Here is a 23,528-nt window from a genome sequence, read left to right on the forward strand (position 1 = left end):
GTTCATGTGGTACTTGAGCTTTCTTTACATTTGTTGTTATAAGCCCCAGTCATCATTGCTGCATTTTTTTTTAATTGATACATTATTTTTTTCTCTCTCAGAGTTGGCTCTGCCACTACAAATGTTCTTGTTTTTATCTCGTCACAGTCTTTCAAACCTCCTGTTTGAAGCGGAACATGATTCTTACCTGTAAGTTTTCTTGTTGGTTTATTTGTTTTTCTTTTTGGAAGCATTCAGTCAAAGCCACTTTGTTGAAGAAAATGAAAAAAGTTTTTCTAATAGTGACCTGTTGTGCTGTGATCTTGAGTCTTGGGGTAGTGTGGCTCAATGATTTGACCTTATATTCTTTGTGAATTTCAGAAACAGTATCTGCTCAAAACAGGTAGAAATGTAAATTTAAACATAATACTGTCACCCAGATAAAAAGACTTATCCTATGAACCGTGATGGAGGCAGTGGCGTGTTATGAAAATGTTTATCAAAGAACCGAAAAGCAAATAAATTGTACAAAGTGAAGAAGGAACTCAAAGGAGCCTGCTTGTTTTTAGCCCGGAAAAGGAAGCCCACTTTTCCTTGTTAAATACCTTAGCCATCATGTACGGGGGTGGAGTGGTGGCTCAGAGGCTAGGGATCTATGCCAGCAATCTGAATGTTGCTGGTTCAAATCCCATAAACGACAGAAGTGTCTCTTTCTCTGTTGAGCCCTTGAGCCAATGCCCTTAACCTGAAATTGTTTCATCTTGTGTATGACGTTAATCCGCATCCAGCCCTGCAATCAGGTCCTCCAACTTCACTCAAGCCACTGTTAAAAAAACAACAAACACCACACTGTTCCAGTCTGGTGCTTAGGTGTTACACTCTGCAGTCCGTTCCCAATCCAGGTGGTTGGTCGTGTGGTGGGTGTAGCAATGTGTTATCAGTGCTTGCTCCCAACCTCCTCCTCTGTTATATACAGTTGCTTTTTTTTCCCCCATCCTGTGATTCAAAAAATGGAGCTGGAGCATTCACACTTACATTTGCATCAAAAGGTTCAGGGACAGTTTTTATCTCCAGGTCATAAGATTACATAACAGTCACTTGCACTGACAGCTATATGATTGTCTCTTGCATATGTATCGCCTGATGTTGTATTTAATATATAGTGCCGTGCTCACTCTTGGTTTGTATTCATCTTCTACTGCTAGTACTATAATTCTATGGCATGTCGGTGGGAAACATTCATGTAAGATTTTTGTTGTACTGTCTCCGTGGGTAACATGTAAGAAAGAATCTTTTGTATTATGTATGCCTAACAAAAAATCAGAACTTGAAATGGAACCTAACAGAGTATGGATAAATGTTCTCATATTCTCAAATCAAGACGTGTACAGTTGAAATCTAACCCAACAGACCCTTTACTGTCCTTATTAAGAGGTGCTCCAGTTGGGCCTTGGAGTATTTTTGAATTCAAATAATGTAGGATAGTAGAGATGCCTCACAGGTCCAATAGACTAGGGTTCATTTCTGACTATGTGCACTGTGTATAATTCTCTGTTTGAGAGTGGGACAACTCCCAGCATACTAAACACATGTCAGATTAATTGAAACCTCAAAATTTGCTCAGTGTGTGTGTGTGCTCCATGTCATAGATTGTATGAGTTGGTTCCTGTCTTGTTCTCCTTGCTCAGTATTTTTCAACATGTCCATTTACTTAACAATATTGTTAAAACAAGCAGAATTGTGCAACACGAATTGCACTGCTGTCCTCCCTGTAATTACTCCCTGTTACCTCCTTCCCAATTGCCATTTCACAATCCATGTGATACTGGAAGCAAACTGTTTTTGTACATGAATAATCCTAGTCACCTTCTTACAGTTACTGTTGCACAATATTTTTCTTAATTGAAACATTTTGTATTATTGTTTAGTAGTGCACTTTGATTTAGATGTGATAGAAGTTGGTGCTCACATCTTTTAGAGGAAGGTGCCAGGGTCACTTTAAGTGTACATTACAAGAGGAAAATGAGAACTACATCTGCGATATGAGTAGAGGAGCAAGGAATCCGTGTCTTCAGAAAGTATTCAGACTAGTTCACTTTTTCACATTTTATGTTGCAGCCTTGTGCTAAAATCATTTAAATTAATTTTTCCCCTAGTCAAACAATACTCTATACTTCAGTGAGTCAAAGTTAAAACAGAATAAAAAAATAGCAAATTTATTAAAATGTAAACTGAAATATCACATTGATACAAGTATTCATACACTTTACTCACTATTTCATTGAAGCTCCTTTGGCAGCGATTATGTCTTGGCGTCGTCTTGGGTATGATGTGACAAGGTTCATACACATGGATTTAGGAATTTTTCTGCCATTCTTCTCTGCAAATCCCCTTCTCTCACAATTGATGGATACTGTTGGTGGACAACTATTTTGGTGTCTCTCCAGAGATGTTTACATAAGAACATTCCCAGAGTTGACCATAAGCCACTACCATGTTGGCTTTACTTTGTGCTTAAGGTTATTGTCCTATTCGAAGGTGAACCTTCAGCACAGTCTGAGGTCCAGAGGTTTCCAGATCAGATTTCCCTAAACCCTGACTAATCCCCAGTCCCTGATACCGAAAAACAACCCCATAGCGTGATACTGCCAACATGATGATTCATTTTTATAAAGTTATTGTCCATATAATAAGCAGTGTGATTTGGTTTCCCCAAGTCGTGATGCTTAGAATTGAGGCCAAACAGTTCAATCCATTGGATTCTTGGTCATCTCTCCTACCAAGGCCCTTTTCCCCAATTACTTTATTTGGCTGGATAACCAGTAATAATTAGAGTTGCAGTCATTCCAGACTTCCATTTAAGAATTGCGAAGGTCACTGTGCTCTTGGGAGCCTTCAATATTGGAAATTTTTCTGTACCACAACACAATCCTGTCTCTAAAGCCCTGCAGGCAATTTCTTTAACATAATTGTTTGGTTTTTGCTCTGATACACTTTGTCAACTGTACCTTCTATAGAAAGGCGTGTGTCTTTCTTAATCATTTCAAATTAGTTGCATTGACCACATATGGTCTCCCAACAAGGTGTATGAACATCTCAATGATGATCAATAGAATTATATTAATGTAAGCACAAAGTCCAGTTTTCACTTTTTCTTTCTGCAGTATTAAGTGTTGTTTGGTGAGGGAAAATGAATTTAAGCAATTTTAGCATAAGGCTGTGAAATTACAAAATATTAAAGTGAAGGGGTCTTGATACTTTCTGAAGTCATTCCAAGAGAATCACAGTCAATGAAGTATTTGTAATTGAAGAACAACCAAACAGTTAGGGACTACAGAGTTGCAAGTGACACTCTATTTTATATTAAGGGCCTATGCTGCGATTCTAGACTGAAGAGGGGATTGCTGCAATTTCCTTGATCATAAGTGTTTGTAAATTCTGATTGCTTGGCTACCTCATTCGAATGAAAAGTTGCTCTGTTCCAGCTTGCTTTCACTTTGCACTGCAGTTGCACTTGGCCCAGTGTTTTAGCATAAAGGCAGCCAGTTGCAAAATCATCAGCAAATTGCCCATTGGACAACTAGCCAATTCTGATCATTGGGCAGTTGATTCCATATAATTTGTGGCTTCATACTGCAGCTTGCCCAAATATCAATTATTAATTGGAGAAGGTATATACCCACATGTTCCCATGTAAACTAAGGTACATAATGCATGCATTCCATATCTATCATTTTTTGATACCCAACGGTGCTAAGGATACTTTGTATCACAGCCATGAAACTGTTTCAGTGATCTTTGTCTTATCCATACTCCTAACAAGTGATACTTCTACTCACTGTATTAACCTTGCTTTATATTATATTTCCACAGAATGCCTTGGCATGTCTTATTTATGACCATTGACCCTTTTTAAGCACAACAGCAGCCTTATCTAGTTCTGCTTACTTCTTATCACTAAAGGCGTAGTGCATTCGCTCAGGTGTGTTCAGCATATGAAGGTCGGTGTTTAAAATGGATTTTATTTACACCAGTCTATCCATTCACGGTTGGACACTGTCCTGGCAAGAGACACCCCATCTTAGTGCAAGGACATATGCATCAGTTAAACTAAGGTGGCTAAAACAAGAGCAGACACATGGATAACATGTAAAATCTACACAAGCTTTGGATTTTATCAAATGTCCATAGAACAAGTGAAGAATTTTGATGCTGTACTCTTTCAAACATTTTTTTCCTTTATGGTTGTCAGAGCTGTTTAGTCAAGGTAGCAGGCTTATCCAACTTTTCTCCCAGGCTCAGAGATATCTGCTTTGGGTGCAGGTACTGTCCTTGTGAAGTTGGTGACACCAGATAATCTTCATTCTTTGTATTATAAACTGCCTTTGCAGTTTTTGTAGCATGAAGTAAAATTATATTAACTTTTATATTCGTTACCAAGCCACTTGGAGATCCTACTGGCAGACAATCCCCCAAAGAAAGTGCAATATGTTATGTTAGAACATTTAAGTTTGGTGATGAGTGTCCCACTATGGGCTGCAGTGTCAAACAAAGGAATTACCCTTTGGTTGTCTGTAAATGAGTAAGCGAATGATCAGAATACATATTTTGTAGTAAAAAATGAGGCTAAAGTAGTGAAAGGCCAGGATTTTGTACATTCAGGTGTAGTTTTATGACCTTGAAAAGCAGGAATGTTACTGATAATCAGTCTCATTTACTGCTTTTTCTCTCTTGGTTGAAGACAGAAAGAGTGGCTTGTTTAGCTTTGACTTTCTTTCTGTAATCATATTATAGTAGTAATCTGAATTTGTGTAGTGGGTAGCCCTTTTGTCAGACTTCTGCTGGATAACTCGTGCTCGTTAAAATGCCGTAACTTCAGTGGCTTTCTGCCCAAGTGAGAAATAGTAAGGTCTGTCAGTGAGCAAGTTAATAAAGACAGATTTAGGGGTTGGATCCTGACACATTTTAACTGAGGATTAGGGAGCAGCTGTACCACACTTTTGCAGTGTGTGACACAGAATTTCAGTTCAAACTATTGTGATGTAAACAACTTGTGAAATGAGATGTCAGATGAAGTAAATTAAGTCATAGGCTTACTCGGAGCTTCTGGGCTCAAACCAGTCCCAACTCGTTCTTGTTAACATGATGCATTAACTTTGGCGGAACTTGAGCCATCTCAAAACTTTCTAGTCTTTGTGTTAAAATCATCATCATATTACTCCCATCTTTTTTTTTTTTTTTTTTTGCTTGTCATAGCAGTTAATGAAGCTCAGAAGTTTTTGTGGCTCTTAGTGGTTAAACAAAAGAGTTTGAAACTGAGGAGGTTCCCAGTTCACATTTCTGTTTTTTTCCTCAGCCAAGTCACCTGACTTACTTGTATCATTTAGAATAGGCTGTAGGGCAAGCGAGTGAAGGAGTTTCAAGTCCAGAATATCCAATGCTGTCAGTGAGTGCAGTCCTGAGACAGGACCTTTAAGATGCTGAACAGGACTGAAGCTCTTGACTAGTTTGCTGCATATCCAAGCTCCTCCATTGTCCTCTGTAATCCCTCAACCTGTCAAGGTTCAGAGGTGATTTTACAACGTTTTAGACAAGACATTTTCATGCCAGCCGTCAAAGCTTTTGAATAATGTCAAGTGAGTAACTGCCTTCACTTGGTTCATGTTTTATATCTTTTTGTGTTGATGTATTTATTATTAGGAACTTTACAAGGCACTGCTGAACAAGGTTCTTCCTCGAAACATCCAGGGATATTACAGTTATATGGGACTGTCTGTCCGTTTAACTGGCATGTGACCTCCATTTGGGAGAAAATCATTCAGTAAAATATATGGTCAACCCTTGATGACCTTTGCCTTGCCTGAGTTGGATCTCCTATCCAACACACCAACACACATTTGTTTGGCTGTGTGCATTGAGTGTGCCCTGCTTCCATACCTGTACCTGACACAGTGGAAATAAGCTCTACTAACAGCTGAAATTGGAATAAGCAGGTTTTATAAATGGATGAGTGACACTAAGTGGTTGTCTTTGATATATGCTTGTTTTGGAGGCTTTCATTGCACTTTGGTGATGTTCACCATCCCAAATAATTTTTACTCTGTGTTTTGTTTTGAGCCCTTTCATACTAGGATACTTTTAACACCATTTTAGTAGTCTATTTACATGAATCTGTTTTTATTACTGTATGTATAGGCTGTTATAATATAATTACAGCTCTTTACACTTAGGATTAATAAAATATTTATCTTATAGCACTTTTTTCATCCAGCCATTCATCCTTCTGTCTATCTAGTTACCCTAATGAATTTATGTTTAAATGAAAATGGCTAGCAGTGTTTGGATGAACTATCTATCTTTCCATTTTCTGAAGCCACTTATGTTGCTTACAGGAACTTGAGGACATGGATTTTCTTGTTGTGGCATCAGGAAGAAGGTGCTGTCACTCATTTGTGAACATACACCTCCTGAGTTGATTTATGATTGTCAATTAACTTGGTATGCATTTTTGGGATTTGGGAAATCACCCACACAAACATTTAGAAATGTACAAATTGTGTACAGATAGCAATTGATGTTGGGTTTTAGGTCACATACTCCACTTTTTTTGCCATGCATTATACAGTAATAGATTCCTATTTTAGAAGACACACTAGTAAAGATAAAAAAATATGGATTATGTTGCTGTGTGTGATCCTGTCCTTTTCTCAAATTAGAAGTAGAAAAAAATTAACCATTAAAGTCCACTCTGTAGAATCGTGAGGTTTTGACTTATGAGTTGATGAGCTGACCATTGATTTAAGTACTTTGCATTCATCAACTTTCACAGAGTGGAAACATCCTTTTTTTTGTGACATAAAAGAGGAGCCTGTTTAAGTGTGATCTGATTATTTTTTTTTTTAAGATTGAATAGCTTTTGTTTATTCAACAATTGCCTAACAAAAGATATATAACCACTGGAAAAAGAAAAAAAAGTCTGCATTGACTGCAGTGGAAAGGAATAAGGTGAGCAATTTACAATGAAGGATGCACAATTTTACCTGGCATACCACTTGACATTCACAGAGAAACATTACAAAGTGGATTTAAAATTGAATATAAAGTGGCAAATCCAGCAACAGGTACCAAAATTAGTTTTTAAAAGGATTGAAATAACATTTACAAGACACTTAACATTTCAATCAACTCTTAATAAATCCACAGAAAGAGAGGACGATTCTTTATTTACCACCTCCACCGAGGTCTATGTATAATCTTGACATTCTGGTAACTGATGTTTGGTAATGTACATTTTTTAGATTTTCCCCTAGCCAGAACTGAATAAGGAGATCCATTACCCTTTTACCTGTTTAACTAACCATGTGAGATCGTTAAGGCAAGGCCTGTTGATGACGCTGTATTACCAATGATATGGAAGATCAAAGAGGAATAAAGAAAAACATCCCAGGCTCAGTGACCACCGTTGCATGCTTTTTCCTCTGCAAAATGTACTTCTCTAGGGAGAATCCAATGAAAATGGCCACAATTACAGCAAAGAGAGAAGGGAGTGAGTTACTGCTGTTGTCTCTACCCATTAATCCTTAGTACCATGTTGTCCTGTTGGGTTACCTTCCTTATTCTCAATCCTTCATTTGTTGGTTTTCATTTGACAATTTAACTACTTCTGACGAGCCATTTGCACTCTTCCATAAGTTTCCTCATCTCAGTGTCATCCAGTGACATACTGGTTGGTTTTGACATAGACGGTCCATCTTGTTTAGATGAGTTGAGTACTAGTGTTGCTTTACTAGGTTCAACATCATTCACATTTTCTCATTTTCAGAAAGCAGTTCAAAATCGAATCTTAGTTTGGAATCCTTTAAGTCACCAGACTTTGCATCTTTCCACACTGCCTCCATGTCTGTAATATTAGGAGGAGCAAAAATATTCTGTACCATAAATTTGTGTTTACTTTTCTCATGGGGATCATAGTCGAATGGCTGTAGCATTACTGAGGCAACAACCGTGGTCCCTGAGTCAATTATTCTACTGTTTGGCCGTGCATAATATCGATGTGGTGCTGTTGTCTTCACTTTAAAACATTCTTTTCTGTCTGAGTGGTTTTTCAGCTTTAGGTTTGGAGTAAAAACATCTGTAAAGGGTCCTTTGAATTTGTGATTGTTCGGTGAGTCAAGAATAAGGATTTGCTCCAGTTTAAATCACTAAATGTAGTGCTGAAAGTGTAGAGCAACCAATCGTGAAAGCAGTCCTGATTAACTGAACATGCAGGTCTCCACAAGAACAAGCAACATGCACACAACTCAAAGGGATACGCAGCAAAGAGATGTGCACATGACAACCAATGTGATTTGATTTTTAAATGACTAGTGTTTCTGTTGGTGTAACACTATTTGACGAAGAGAGAGATTAATTAGTTACTCAACAGGAGCTTCCTTTTTATACTGTTTATAAGGATAGATAAAATCTGAATTAACGTAAGCCGTTCTGATTTGGGGATGTTCATAAGAAATGTGTAGTTGTATCAGATATTTGAAACATTAAATTTTGTGAATCAATTTAAATATTTAAATTGATTGACTTTATATATAAAGTCTACGTAAGGAAGTATGTGTGTCTGTCTGTCCTGCCCAGAAGTGAGAGGTGGAGTCGTGGTAAGGGATCCACCTCTGAGGAAACAGAAGCTCGCTTAGCTGCTAAAACACAAGTGAGGCTAGCATGTCAGCAAAATGAAACCTCTGAAGAAAGGGACACTGGCTTAGCCACTAATACATAAGCAACGCGAGCACATCAGTAAAACGAAACTTCCTAGGAGAGAGATGCCCAGAGTAGTTCCTTTAAATTACCTGACATCTCTACAGTTCAGTTTTTTTTTCCTGACAATTTCAATAGCTTCTAGGACCCCGGATTTTTACAGCACAGGCTTACACAGCTAGTATGATAATAAATTAAATATTGCAAATATTATATTTGTGATTGGCTACATCAAAATAGCATAAAATGATATCCCCACCTACGTATTTTATCAAGCCCGATTTTTTCAGAGCTTTGTGTAAAAGAGATACTTTGACTCCGTGTATCTCATTAGGGGGTGCACCCCAGGAGCTGGTGGTTGTGATATGCACAACTTCAAGTCCTTACAATGATTTTTTTTTTCTGAAAACACCTATTGGTTTATTTTTTTATCATAAGGATGTCATTTTTTTACACAAAATATGATCTGCATATGGCCAAGGTTGAACATATTTTGTGTCTAGAGGGCCAAAAGTATGGAGTACTTGGACACAAATGCAATGTCTTGCATAACTAGACATCAAGATGAGTCAAATAGTAAATAATATGTGAAGGTTTTCTTGTACCGGTGAGTCAAGAGGAGCTAGTGGGGGAAAAAAGAGAACAAAGTGTGCATAAGTAATTCTTAAGAACACAATAGTAAACTGAAGGGTGGTTTTATAATAGCTGCAGAATACCTATACTTCCATTAAATATTCGAATAACTTCAAGGTGTCAATAGTATCAGGTCAACTAAAGTTAAGCAAAATCTCCTCTTGTTGCACGCCCCCATCCTCCCAAGGGAAAGCCAACCCCCACATTCCTGAAATTCTTTTACCCATCAGCAGGATTAATTACTAACACAATGGAGTGGGACAGTAGTGGCAGCTCATATCACCAGTATGGGTGATAGTTTGTGTGGCACACAATGCGGCTTGATATCAAGGATACCAAGAGATGCACAACCCCCAAAGATAAAGCTCGCCACTGTTTTGCTGTCATGTGTCCTGCAGCAATTCTAGGTGCTTTATGATTTAAATGCACAGTGCTGCTCCATCCTGCATTTTCAAAATCCTTGCTTGCTCAGAATAGCATGTGATTGTCTATCCAAATACTGCTCCCGATTGTGCTTGGCACAGTGTGTGGCAGATTTTGGGATTACTATGAAACATGTTGGCTTAATGCCCACACTCTTTTTTGTACGTTAGTGGTTAGGCCTTTAATTTTCTATCTTCTGACTGATGCCTTTTCAAAAGAAGGCTAAGTGCAAAGCAATGTGGAAGAGTTGTTGTTTTGGGATTGTGGGAGCTATTGAACAGTGAACAATGTTGAGTTTTTGAGTAGTTTGTTGTAAGGTCTGTGGACTGTTTTTTGTTATGCTTCCCATCCCCATTTCTTAAGACTGAACTCCCAATATCTCTGTCAGGCATATTATATTTGAGGAGCTAAAGCTATCTGTGTACAAGTAACTTTCTCAGTTATGATTGATATATCTGCAATCCTCATTTGTACTGTTTATAAAAGAAACTTTATGAAGGAAACTTATGAAACTCCTATTCTAGATTGTCATTCCTTTATTCCTATCATTGAAGTTGAATGATACTGATGCCGTCATTAGATGAAGTGCAGTAACTTCTTCTCCTTATGTGTTTGTTTTTTATTTGTAACCAAAATTACAACTGTTTGGATTGTGCTTGCAACAGCCTCATGTGCTTTCACTAGAGCACTAAAATGTACATTTAGAATAAGAAACAGATGCCAGTAACCAGTGTTTTCATTTTATCTATATGTTAAACTTATTTCTAATGTGGATTTCAATTGTTAAAGTCTTGAGAAGGGGCTGGCATATTGAACAATACTGATGTAATCTTTTGAAGAACAACAAAATTTATGTTTTGTTTTAGAAATAGATCTTCACAAAGTTTTATGGTCTTGACGCTTATTTATAACTAGCTAGAATTTTTAATTTCATTTGTATGTATTCTCAGAGTATCTACTTGATGCAGTTCACTCAAAATGATGAATCTTGTTTAAATCCACTTTAGAGTTACATGCATCTTTAAATATTGCACATCTAAATACTGTAATGACTGTAAATACAGTATTAAACTCTATTTTATAGACTCCCCAGCAGCTGACTCTGAAACTCCTCATTTGAATGATAAAATGCCAGCTCATTCTGTTGGTGACTCATCCCCAGGCTGATGCAAGTTGATGTGCTGTTACAAAAATAAAATTCATATAGTATTTAAGTGTTTTAAAACATAAAGCAGATCTCTTTATTTATAGAACATGTACTATGTTAACAGAAATGCCTTAATTGCCAACACACTCAGCAGAATGGACAAAACGGCATACTTCATTGTTGCATATAAATATACAAATGCTAAATTTGTGCCACTGATTTGGTTTTTTGAAGCCCAACTAATGTTTATGAGTATAACCCCTAAAATGTAAAGAGCATAGTAAAAGCACATATGCCATATATTTGAATAGTTAAAATTAATCGACTATTGGTAACATTGGCCCAGTTACTTTTGTAATTGAGGGTTTGTACCCAGATTAAGTAATAACCAAATCTGATCACTCATGCAAGATAATATGTAAACAATGCAACAAAGGCTGTTTTAGCAGAGTTTTGAAATAGTGGATTAATGTAAAACTGACGAGATTGATTTCACACAGGAAGCCTTAAAGTTTGGAGAAAAAAAAAAAAATTGGCAGATTTGGACAATTGAAGTATCAGGAGTTTGTGACATTTGAAATATTGACTTATTCATTAACTCTAGAATTGCCAGAGCCTACGAAAAAACTCGTAGATCCGTCCCACCTTAAATTGCTTCTCACCTCTCAGTCAACTCTTTTGTCCTTTAAATGTATTGATAAGCAGCAAGCAGTCTGCTATCACATCCCCCACTGATGCACAGTTTTCTCAGCTCAAGTCTGTTTACCTGCGTGTCAGTTGCTTGGAGTTGTATATATTGAGAAGTCAAGTAAAATCACACCTTTTATAAATACTATATTGTTGTTTGGGACACGTGTTTACATAGATCACTGTAGACACGGAACACACATGAAACGCATATCATTAAAAAAGAAATGTTTTTCATGTTTTGGTAATAATTGACAAAATTTAGACGTGAAGTTTATAATGTGTGAAGCCTGAAGTCCAAATATCAAAGAAACACTTTCACAAAAGGTACAAATACAACAGAACAAGTGCACTTTTATTCAAAAATATAACTGCAGAAAAACAACGCCCATTAGGGTGTGACATTGACACACATTTACTACGACTGCTTCGGTGGCGCAACGATATCAACAGCTGACTGGTAATCAAAACTTCATGGGTTTGATCCCCGATGAGTCCGTTTTGAGAAGTCAGCTGCTTTTATTCTTACTATTTTAGAATAAAAATATACATTTGATTTCAGTCTGTAACGGCCGGTGTAAATGTATGATACTTGTAAAGGTTAGCTTGGTTTTTCATTCTAACAGTCGCATTCACAATCCTACCCTAACCCCATCTGACACTGCTGTTTTCACATAAAGACACGGTATAGCTCTGCACTCTTTAGGAAGTAAGTAAATAACATTTGATCTGGCTTTTATGTAAGTAACATATAAATGTTGATGTACAAGTAAAACAAGTGAACTTTTATTCAAGACTATAACTGAAGAAAAAAGAAACTCACAAGTACACTGCAGAGCTTCCTGCGTTTTGAGCGGCACGGTCATGCTCAAAAAATACACATGTAATGCCACGAAAAGTGCACACAGACACTTCAGTTCGCGAGCATTGGTACGAGAATGCCGTCAGACTTCTTTTTAGGGCACATACAACATCCAGATGTTATTTATTTGGATTTATTTACTTCCTACAGAGTGCAGAGCTATAGCGCGTCTTTATGTGAAAACAGCAGTGTCATATGGGGGCAGGGGCGTTTTAGGGTAGGATCGTGAACGCGACTGGGAGAATGAAACTGAATGAAATGAAACCCATCTGACACTGCTGTTTTCACATAAAGACGCGCTCTGTAGGAAGTAAGTAAATAAATCCAAATAAATAACATTCCTAGAGAACTGTTGTAGCTGCAGATCTTTGTTCTGATCTGATTCTTTATTGGAAGCCAAGTCATGCTACTAATGGAACTTTTGGCTTCATTATATGGCCTACTTGAGTGATTAGCCTGTTTTCTAAAAATCACTTATAGAAGAAATTTTACCTTCCCAGTAACTTAACAAAGATTATTATTGTACTCATAGGTTCTAGTGCATAGTTGTTTATTTGATTCTCATGCTTTTTTTCCCTTTCTTCTTTTTGGCTTACCTACTTTATGGTAAGGTGACAAGTGCATTTTTTAAAGTGACATAATGCATTTTTTCTGTATAAAGAGGTACCATTGTGCATATCAATGCATTTTTTATCGGTAGGAAAATGCACAGGACTTTCTGTCATAGTGTTTATTTTGATAACTTGTCTAATTCTGCTTCTATGAATCTGTTAGGCAAGTGGCACTGGTTCATCAAGGGGAAATGTTGGCTTTTTAGCTTCACATTGGGTAGAAGGGTTTTTTTAAACTGTGATGGACTGCACTTGCGTGACAGATGAAGAACCCTTCATATATTCAAATTCTACATGTAATACTCAAACAGTGCTTTAAAATTTAAGAATTGTTTATAGACTGCTGTAGTGGTGCCCACTTATTTTTATGTACTGTAATTATTTACATAATTCACCTAATTTTAGAAAAGATCTACTTGTTTCTCTGTAGTAAGCAATGTATGGTAAATGTGGAAAAAAATTCCATTGTTGTCAAAATTAATGACCTAAAGACTATTATAAAATGACCACTATAGTACACCATTACTCCTCCTTAGATTACACAATGCAAAAATGTGAGAAGTTAAATTTATTCACTTAGTCACTATGGACTCATCATGGTACATGTTTCCTGTCTTAGGTCAGGATGATGAGCATGAACTGGTACAGTGCGCTGCCGCAACCACCACACAACGTAACAGCTCAGGATGCCGGTTGGCAACCCCCCCAGGCAGACGTGTAGTCCAGTCCCACCCCCTGGAAATGACCATCTATCTGCCATGGTCAGGTGTTACGTGGGCGTCCCCTTGGCCTGGTCCAGCTGCTCGAGTCCTTAACATTGAGGATCCAGTGAGCTAGATCACCCTTGGGGAATGGCCACATGGCCATAGTGCTATAACTGATGCTCCCTCACAATGCAGGTAGTATGCCTCATTCAGGAAAAGTCAAAATGGTGGTATCCAAAGATAATCTGAAGAGACACAGTATCAAAGGAGTCCAGTCTTCGTCTCAGGTCACTGGCTAGCCTTCATGTCTTGCAACCATATTGCAAAACAGGAAGCACCATGACTCCAAAGACTTGGACTTGCGTTCTTTTGCAAAGATACTGGGAGCACCATACACTCCTCACCAGTGACCTCATGACCCCTCCCCCCTAAAATGCTCTACCTATCTTTTTACTGACATCATAGGAAGAGTCACCAGAGACATGAATTTCACTGCCAAGGTAATTAAACCTCTCAACAAAGTCAACATTCTCTCCACACATAGACACACTGGTGATGGCTGTGCCCAAGAGGTCATTAATGTCCTGGATCTTGGTTTGTATCCAGGACACTCACAAGCCCAGACACTCAGACTACTCACTCAGTCTCTATAGCAGGCATGTCAAACACGCGGCCCCCGGGCCACATGCGGCCCGCATGACAGATCCTAGTTAGCACTAAACTTGTACAAAATGATTACTATTGTCTGTGATTGAATCATTCTGCATCTTCGGCATTACTTGTTGACTTTTCTTTCTTCTGCCTTTTGACAAAAGCACGTTTTCCCATTGCAATACATTACCGGAAACATCATCTGCAAGTATAGTTGCAGCCTCGAAGTTGCAACTGAAGTGCTAGGCTGAGCTCAGCTTTCGAGAGAACTGCCGGCAACGGAGACTCACTCAGTGAAGGGCTACAGCAAAAAGGCTGCCCCCTTCACTGAGGACACTTTTCAGAACGCTAGGTGAGGCGGGGCTTTGCAGCGGCACAGAGAGAGGAGAGACTGAGGTGAGATAGTATTACAACAAAGTATTTTTATGTTTCTGACAGTTTCCCCATATGACACGAGTCCACAGAAATATCATTACTACGAAGTACATTCAGCAGCAGATACTTTTATTACAACGCAGTGACCTTGAAATGCTTGAATGAATCATCCACAGAGCAGTTAGTTCTGTGGTCGCAGCTCAGTTGTGGATATTTGCACAACGATCCTCAAACAGAAACATTGTAAAAAATGTTCTTTCTTCGAACTTTCCTCGTACTGTTTTTTTGATGTTTTTGTTTTGTGTGGTTTTAAGTGATACCTTTTCCTTATTGCTCGTCAACATTTGAAAAACATCCATTAGAATTTAACTCATTATCGCCTTTCTATAGAAATGGCATACTTGTTATATGCAAAAAAGAAGAAAAATCTCAGGTTGCAAATGTATTCGAACTGCTGCATTTGAAGACGTCGAAAAAGCCATTTTTATGTGGTTCCAGTGATGCTTGTTCAAGAAACGTTTATATTAATGCAGCACTCATTCAACAATATATGAGGTTTTTAAAATCTCCTGGCACCCGGACAATCTCACACGCGGCAATAGCGTTTTGGGACGCACTTCGGCATGTCGTTCCAGTTGGGTGGGGGATCCCAGATCCCAAAAGAGTTCAGAAACCTCACAATGTGAAGAAGAAGAAAAGTATGACTTGGCTTCTGATTGATAACTGTGCTGACCACAACATGCTTCCGCACTTAGATAATGTTCGCATTGAATTCCTCCCACCCAATTGCACGGCAGTGCTTTAGCAATTGGATTTGGGCATCATTCGCACCCTGAAAATGTATCATTGCAAGGAAATTCTGAGAAAAATTCTCATCAGCATAACTTGTAGACAGGAGGATATTAAAATAACGTGACAGAAGCTATTGAAGTTTCTTCCATTTCCAACATCCTATCTTTGTGATGCACGTTTTCTGCAGTGAATGCAACCAAAACGAGATTACGGAGTAGACTGAACATAAGCAACAGACTTCGCGTGTCACTGTCTTCCATCCTCCCCAGATGGGATTGTTTGGTTGCAGGAAAACAAGCCCAGGGCTCTCACTGATTCTGCATTATGGTAAGCTGTATAATTTCTATTACTAAATTGTAACTTAATAATAATAGAAATGTAATGTATAAACTCCAACCTCCAATAGCCCACTGATCCCTGGAAAAATTAGCTTCTAGTAAAGCGGTCGTTGGTGTGAAACAGGTCGTGGACCACTGGGCTACATTACTGGCTGGGCTGCTGAGACACTGACCACTGGGCAGAACTGACCATCACAAATAGTAATACCTCACATATTTTCATGTTTTTTTGTTCTAGTTTTATGTAATTTTGTGCTAGTATTGTAACGAAAAGTTAGTACAGACTACAGCTTAAGATCTGAAGTGGACGCGAGAAGTTTGGTGAGTTGTTTGTTAACAGATTTTTGTGATTTTGAGTTTGTATAATTAGTATAGGTCAGGGGGCTTTTTGCATATCGGCTTATTTTACAATATAAACTTTGAAGTAAACTTAGTAAAGTAAAATTTGATTTTTGGAGGATTTGTTTTCCAACATGAATTACTGAGCGTTTTCGCGATTTCAGTTCACATGAACAGGACTTTGTGGTGTTTACGTCACCATACTCTTACAACGTTGAGAATGCGCCTGAGAATATCCAAATGGATTTGATTGAATTGCAGTCAAAATCTATTCTGATGGCAAAATACAACAAAGTTGGTGTGCCAGGCTTCTATGCTTACCTGCCACCCTTGTATGTGCAGATCCATAAGTTGGCATCGAAAGTACTGTCTATTTTTGGAAGCACTTACCTTTGTGAGCAATTGTTTTCGTTAATGAAAGCTACCAAAACCCCACATCGCTCAAGACTTACTGCCGAGCACCTTTTATCCCTCATAAAAGTTGAGGCTGCACAGGATTGCAAGCCTGAGATTGACAAACTGGTTACTAACAAGCGATGCCAAGTGTCAGGACAAAAGAAATAGATCTCAGACTGTAAGACTCCTATGTAAGGACCTAGCTAAGAGGCTAAGACTCTAATTGTATGCTGTTGTACAGCGATTGTATGGAAATAAATTGCTTTTCTTTAAACTTTAAGTGTTACATTTTTTAAAGTTTTCAGTATTGGAAAGAAAGCTGCAGCAACTTTGTATAATAGTATTTGTTACAGTGTGGCCCGCTGACGCACGCATGGCAGTCAGAGCGGCCCACCAATGGTAGTGAGTTTGACATGCTTGCTCTATAGAGCCCGATCAAGCATCTGTTGACTCCGTGAAGATCATTGTCACGATTAGCGAATCTTTCTTCATCAACAGATGCCCCACAACCCCGCCCAACCTCCAGTTCATGCAAGCATTGAACAGAGTAGGAGCAACAACACACCCCTGATGAACCCCAGAATCAACTGGGAAAAACACAGAGGTTATGCTTCCACTATGCATAGCACTCACAGTACCAGTTTACAGGCCGGCCCCTATACCCAGCAACTTTGGGGGGGGATCCCTGTGAAGTCTCAGGATGTACCCTAGGGCAGCTCAGTCAACTGTGTTAAATGCTTTACAAAAATCAACAAAGACAGCAAAGAAAATCTGCAGGTATTCATTTATGTTTGTGTTCGATGAGAACCCTCTCTGCCAGGATGCGGTCGATGGTAGCCTTATTAGGTGTAAAACCAGACTGCTCTGGCCACTGGCAGGTGAGCAAGTGATCATGGATCCTATTGAGGATGCAAGGACCTTAGCCGGCACTGACAGCAGTGTTATCCCCCTGTAGTTGCTGCAATCCAGGCTATCACCCTTCCTTTTCCAGATAGGCATGATAAGTTCTGCTTTCCAGTCAGTTGGGATGATGCCTGTCTCCCAAGTGGAATCAAGGATTGCTTGCAATGCCAGGGTTATAGTCTTACCACTAGCCTGGAGAAGTTCATTCCGGATACCACAGATCCTTGCAGCCTTGCCTACCCTCAACTGATTCATTACCTGTGCAATAATAGTGAGATTATGTGGAGGATCAGCCTCAAGAACCATAGGCCCGGTCCTCCCTGGTGCGGCCGACTGCCGACGGGGCCCGCGGGCTCGCCACCATGGCCCCCCAGGGCTTTAGCACAGTGGCTGCTGGATGACCTTCCTCCGGGGCTCTCCTCTGCTCTTTTCTGAGTGGGGGCTGCAGTCATCCCTGTGTGGATCCACCTAGGACTCCTGTGTCCGGGAGTTTCTCTGGATGTCTGGGGCACGGGTCTCCTACATATCTGCTTGGTCCTGGGGAGCGGGGCTGCTGTTCCCCACACACACTATTACACTATTAGACATTTACATGGAAGAACCTTATGAATACAAGTGCGCTCACATATACGGGTGTGCACACAGGTGAACACGTGTGTATAATCAGGTAATCACAGACACACACTGTCTTGCCTAGTGGCTCCCTCTAATTCTATCCTGTAATATTAGTACTATGTGCTGTTCAATAACATTTAATATTTATTAATCACTGTGATTGATACAGATGTTGGTTGCTGTGTTTTTGCCTGTTTTTTTTTTTTCTCCTCTCAACAGGTATTGAAGCAGATTGTCGGTGTTTTGTTTTGTCTCCCCCTCTCTCTCTATCCTCCTTTTTATCTTTTCTTCCATTGTCCACCATCTGACTCTTTCCCCACTTTCTTCCTTTTTCTTTTGTTTTTGTTTTCCCCCGGTCCTGTCTGTGACTATAACAAACCTATTTAAAAGAAAAATAAATATATATATATATATATTTTAAAAAAAAAAAGCCATGAATGATGACAGCACAGCTACACATACATTACATATGCATGTGTCATCTGTGTTACTGACAGACTGGTAAAAAAAAAAAAGAACCATAGACCCAGAATTGTCCTGCGCCCTAGCCGGAGGATCAGCTTTAAACACCTGCTCAAAGTAACCAGCCCTGCGGGTCACAACTTCAGTGTCATCCGTAAGGAATGTTCCATCACCTACCCTGATAGTGACTCTCCTGCATCATCATCCTCTCTATAGCAAAAATACTCCAGGTCATGTATGAAAGTCTGCTTAACATACACATTCTAGGTTACTTAAGCACATCAAGACACTATATCATTACATAACATGGTATTGGATATACAGTATAAACAAAAAATGAATGTGTATTCTTTCTGCCATAATCAGACATTTATGACTTTAAGTAAAAGTAAAATGAAAGTTACAGTGAGGCCATTAACCCTGGCTTAGAATCTGTCTTGCCCCACAGACGGAATCACACTTGCAATTATAGATGAATGCGCTCTTATGTCTTTAGTAAGTAGCATGATTGGTTCAAGTAGAGTAATCATGTTTTCTGCAAGTCTCCAATGATATGCCGTGAAAGAGGGAGGACGCTTGTATTCAGCACTATATGCATTTATATATGCATATATAACATTTTCGTCCTTTTTAGACTCAACATACTCATGGGGTGACATTGTTCTTGAAAACCCATGGATTTGTGTAGCAGTCGCATCATATAATGCAGGCAGTGAGACATCTGCAAAGTATTGCCGGCTCAGAAGAATGTACCGAGGTCCTAAATTGTACAGTAGCTGATGAAACCCCTCATCCTTGACCAGGGAAAAAGGCTGGTCACTGAGTGCAATCATTTCCATTATTTTAGTAGTTACCTTTAGCTCTAGCACTGTCTTGAGGAAATGTCTTGAAGGGTTTGCTGTTTGAAGCTACTGCTAGTGAGCCTTGTAGCGTCTGATTTAAAACATTTGTTTTGGTAGCTTTCAATGCCAGAGATTCTCTGTATAATATGTTATGGTGTTGGAATCCTTTTTATTTTTTCACAAATTCAGTTTTATTTATTTATTTATTTTTTGTTTTCGCCATTTTATTTTTCCTTGATTCTGATTTTTTTTTTTTTTTTACTGTAAGTAGCAAGAGCTACAACAAAACAGACAATAATGAAGAGGCACCTTACATTCCTTTTAATGAAATGGCACACTTGCACAACTGAATCTTATATTGCATATCCATTTATCAGGTAGGAGCCCAGATCCTCCATGATGCTGTATGCTGAGAGTGCAGTAGGACAGTGAGTGCCCTCCAGAATTGTAAGAGCTGTTTCCAGTTTGACGCATCCTTCTGAGATGAAGGTTAAATTCACTTTTAGGGTCTAGGATATTTGTTACAGCCTGAGCTGATGTGTTCTCAGCCAGAAAGAACTTTTTGGAGAGGTACCCTACTGATTTGAGCCATCTATTCCAAATGGTGTTTCTTGCCTCGGGGGTTCCTGGCAAGCTTCTTGAAGAAGGCAGACTTTACCCACATCACTAGTGATTCAGCCTCACTAAAGTATTTATAGTACTTCCAGGTCTCTCCCACCAAACTGATGACATGATACAAGCAGGTTGAATGTACACTGTTAGCCATAACCCCTTTTAAAACTTCCTGGTATGTTTTCAGACAGTATGATGCATTGTCTGTAACCACTGCTAAAATGTCATTAAGATTCAGCTGGTTGTTGTGAAGGGACTAAAGTGCTGCCTGTGAAAAAGTGGAAAAGTTGCAGCTCTCCATGAAAATATCTGCCAAAAATACTGGTCTTCAGTACCTGTAATTGTAATTACAGGTATATAAATTATTTGTAATGATTCTTAAACCTTAAATGTTTGCAGATTGAAAACGTGCATCAATACATCTGTTGCTTCATCTACGTGTCTGAAAATAATTAATTACAAAGCAAAAGCGAACTAATGTCCAAGATGTTAAATCCAGGAATTAAGCAGAAAAAAACAGACAGAGACCCGCTTTTAAGGGCTTGTTGCATCTGAGGAGAAGCCTGCTCTAATGCCCAGGTTTGTAGGTGCCGAGTTTATAATGGAAGAGTCAAATGTGGACTTGCGTGCCTCATCACCACAAGGCAAAAAATGTATTAAATCCAGAAACAGCCATGTTAATTTTTAAAGGGTACTATGGTATGCTGCCAAAATTTGCAGGAAAGTTGTCCAGATTTCTAAAAGTCACCGGGATATTGTTGTGCCCTCAATTTTGCAGTTAAGGTTGTGTTACTGACTTTTTTCGACATAGTTAGGGTGTCTGATACTGCTTGCTTGACATTTCTGTCTTGTGCAGCTAGCTAAATTGAGTGTGTTTTAAAGAGAAAATATGCAGGAAACACATGCACAAACAGACAGAGGAATGACTGGGTTTCTACAAGAATTGCATCCACTTGAAAAGCAACAAACTAGAAAATAGTATCTGAATGATAGAACTATAGATTATTCAATCGTTTTAATTTATTGGGAAGTTTTGTAACAGTCACCCCTTCAGTCTCTAAATTCCACACATTTTCGTTTTTAAATCTAAAATCCATTTTTATGCGTTAATTCTGTGATTCCATCAGTGTTTCTACATCACGGAAATCATAGGGCCCCAGTAATTAAATTTTGAGCAGATAGCTGTTGTCTTCATTTTTCACAGAAAAAAATGACCACATGGCTGACATGCTTTACTAATGATAGTTGGCCAATGAAAACAAATTGTGCAGTGCTCCTATCAGCAAAACTAGGAAACCTCGTGTTTTGTTTCTTGGTGTGAGCGAAAATAGTGGCTTGCATGTGTGTTTTTCTGCAGCGTATTGTCTGCCTCACTAAAAAATGGAAAAAATGTGTTAAAATTATTTAGTGAACTGACAAGGTTGGCAGTCAGTCGGCAGTTCTGGTTAATATTTACACATCTGACCAATGCCGATGTCTTCATCTTTAATGAACATCGACAGATAACAATATGGTTTTGGATATATTGTGCCTCTCAGTATACCCAACGTTAATGGTTGGAATGGTAATTTCTTTATTGGGGACAAGACATACACACAAGTACCTAGGAGAAGTAAAAGGAGATTGGTGAAATATTAAAGAGAAACTAGCATAAGCGCTGCACGTTCATGCAGACCACATACAAAAGTTGTTGTAACTGAAAGTCGGACTGCTGGAGTTTGTGTGTTTTTGGTCCAAATGTAACACAATGATGCCTTGAACTGTGGAAGGTTAACTGTGTGTTCTATGATTATGAGGCAGGTCACATACTGCCCTCCTTGAAATAAAATATTTTGATTTTTTGGTTATGACTTTTTCAGTATTTATCATCAAATTATCACATTATTCACAGTGAGAAGCGTACTAGGCTCTTACAAACATTGAACTGGCATGCAGTATAATGTAGTGCATTCATTTGCATATAAATACTGTATATTGCATATTGTACATTTATATTTATATATAGGCCCAGGAGACTAGGTCTATCCCATTTCCTGACACTGTCTTTGTGAGTTTGTGTGTTCTCCTATGTCTACACAGATTTTTGCTGGGATTTTCTTTCACACTGTGCATTTACATTATTTGACAAAACTGAAGTGGTTTAATTTCATTGAGTATGGGCCCAGGGTTGATTTCTGCCTTGCAAACTATGGAACCCTGTACCTTTTTGTCTGGATTAACTGGGTTCATAAAATGAATGAGACAATTTTATAAATACATAATTATATGTAATTCTGCTCAGCTCACCCTCAAGGTTACTCGGACCAGGCCACATTGCCCCATCAGTGCAATCCTAGCTTTTCTCAGTAGAAGAGAAAGTTGAGACAAAATACAAAATGAAAGATAAAAAAATTATTCATGAGAAAATACTTACTTTGTGAAAGGGTCAAGGTGTGTTATGTTTTGTTATTCATTTTAACGACTCAGTAAGCAGTAGTATTTGAGAAAAATACAGATATTGTGAGAACACCACATGGTAACCACAATAATAAGTTAATAAGGAAGGAAAATTAGAGTAAAAAATGGTAAATATCAATTAATGACTCATTTGGCTCATTTAAAATTGACTTCCTTGTTTCTCATAATGGCAGCTTTGCCCATGTTCATGATGAATTTATGCAGCTTTACTATTCGCTTCTAATTAATGTTCAGCTCTTATGGATTTTGTAGTTAGTATGTGATTACACTGTAATTAAGACATCGACAGTGGAGCTTTTTTCAAGTTTAGTGTAATGGCACAGTTTTGACTTATTTATATATTCTGCAGTCTTATTACCTGAAAATAATGAATAACTGCATTGCATAAATTTGGTGTAAGTTTTTGCATATGTAAGTACTCAGGTGGGCTTTGATATTCACATTGCTTTACACACTTGCAGTCTGTCACTGTTCAATCAAGAGTATGGGATAGGAATGTAATGTATGTGGGTTCATTTTAAGCCTTTTTTTTTTTTGGAGATAGTTTTACCTTTCTGCATAAAGAGCTGTGTATTAAAGTGAACTATGTGACTGGGGTCATGACTAAAATAAAATCATACAATTTATTTCGGTTACTCTTTAAAGTCAAATCCATGTGGGCTCACTCGACTCTTCCTGGTTCCCTGAAATTCCCTGTGTCTAGATTTGCTCTTGGCGAGTTGTATGAGCTTGTCGGCAGTACACCCCTCACGCAAGCTCACACGCGTGGCTGTCTGTGCCTTTCACCTCAGTTGATCTCTCTCTTGGCTCAGCCCACACGTGGATGCAGAGAGGCGTAGTGGAGTGCAAGAACAATTGGTCTTGGAAGACTTCCGCTGGCACTATGCCTGCAGCCAGCTGATGGTGTCCAATTTTGGCCATCCATGGGAAGAAAAAAAAAAACACTCCG

The 23,528-nt window shown here is 38.6% G+C and overlaps 1 protein-coding gene and 1 pseudogene across 1 annotated transcript in view; one reads left to right on the forward strand and one right to left on the reverse strand.

Annotated features, from left to right (window-relative positions):
• LOC120541537 (insulin-like growth factor 1 receptor) overlaps window positions 1-23,528 on the forward strand; it is a 384,927-nt gene that overhangs the window by 167,236 nt on the left and 194,163 nt on the right. The window lies entirely within an intron of this gene.
• Window positions 7,398-23,528, reverse strand: part of LOC120540172 — a 32,578-nt pseudogene continuing 16,447 nt past the window's right edge.

This window comes from Polypterus senegalus, chromosome 12 (genome assembly GCF_016835505.1).
Source record: "Polypterus senegalus isolate Bchr_013 chromosome 12, ASM1683550v1, whole genome shotgun sequence".
In the NCBI taxonomy this organism is placed as follows: Eukaryota; Metazoa; Chordata; class Cladistia; order Polypteriformes; family Polypteridae; genus Polypterus; species Polypterus senegalus.